Source organism: Kazachstania africana, chromosome 1 (genome assembly GCF_000304475.1).
Source record: "Kazachstania africana CBS 2517 chromosome 1, complete genome".
Lineage (NCBI taxonomy): Eukaryota > Fungi > Ascomycota > Saccharomycetes > Saccharomycetales > Saccharomycetaceae > Kazachstania > Kazachstania africana.
In genome coordinates, this window is record NC_018940.1 from 1,327 (window position 1) to 3,068 (window position 1,742).

A 1,742-nucleotide genomic window follows, 5' to 3' on the forward strand; every position below is an offset into this window, starting at 1 on the left:
GACGGAGAAAACTGATTCTCATTGAATTTATTTTTGAGAAAACCTCGCTCACAGGATTCTCCTTACTTTTCGCCCAGATTTTCACAGTGAGAGAATACCGTACAGACAACACTTGAAAGATCTCGTGCGACCATTTCTGAGGAAACTTCTTTAATACTAATCTTTCAATGTTCTAAACTCAATACAATAATCGACACACACACTTTCTATCCAAAATACATTTAATTATTCCTGAACTACTCACCCGCTCCCTTTTCAATATCACTTACCTCTACATATTACACTTCCCTCTGCCATTCTTCTCTTCGCCTTTTTCTCTTTCGTACTATTTTCTCGCGCAAACAGACCTCTCGAAATCTGCGCTCGATCTCAGAGAAAAAATACTCAAATCTTCACCGCTCTGCGAGATCGTCTCGGCCAACTTTCCCCTGCGTAACTGTCTGACACAACAATACTGAAAATGATCATTTTGACATGACACTTTCCATCCGACTCATATATGATCCACAAAATACAATGAAATCTATCTCATTTCATCACACTACATATATCTACAAACCATGATCATAGAACACTCTGCTATACACCATCTTTTCTATCTTATCACCGTCAACACTCTTACTCTGACCACCTCGCTCCCCCACCCATTTTATACCTCTGCTTATCCCTTCTTTCACTGTCACAGTCTCTATATTTATCATTTCAATCCACCTTCTTAAACATTCAGATGAATCAACTATATTACTCATAAACTGAAACAAGAATAATTTTACTTGACTTATATATAATTGATAAATTAACTCAAATATCATTCATAATCATCTTCGACACTTCCTCAACTAACCATTCCATAATCAACATCCTCATCGATTAACATCAACTGACCACTATTTCTACTTCTAAAACTCTTTCTATCAATGAATATCAATCACGGAATCATCAAAACGTTACCTTCATTTAAGAACCTTGATTCTGATTGACTGAGAACTCTAGAGGAAACAACGCACCAAATATCTATCCGTGACATCGTTCCGTGAAACGTTCTATTGAACTTGTACCTTCTCATATTCTACATGATATACACTCTGTCGTTCTGCCTGGAATCTATCAAAAAATATCCTCTTTGTCAACATCCTATATCATGCTAAACTTTCACTTATCTCTTCATGATCAACATCATCCGTATGATTTTGGGGACTAATTTTATACCCGTAAATGATTGAATTCTTTGAACAGCTTTGGACAGAGCGAGCATGAGCCCAGAATATTTCTATAATAACACAATACATCTGCCAAAACTTCACCTTGTCATGCCTAAATTTTCTCTTTAAAAAACCATTTCAATTTAACTGGATACAATAAGAGATCACTACTATTTCTAACAGAAGGAGACACCTTCGTAATAGATTTACCTCATCCACTCAAAAAATAATAGATCTCAATCCTATTGAAAGCCAATTCCTCGGGTACATTCTCTCAAACCATTCAATAACTATTGTCTTTAACATCTTCTCGTTATGACATCAACTCCACCTTGACATAGTGCCTGGACATACCACCCTTTAACATAACACTAACTTCGTTTCAAATTAATACTTTACTTTCTAATTTAGAGATATGACATTAACACAAATATGCTACCGCACTTTAAATCGAATATATCTAACTAATTGACCACCGATCTATAATAACTTTGTCACTGAATCATATGAACAAATTACCTAGGAAGTCCAATCATTAAC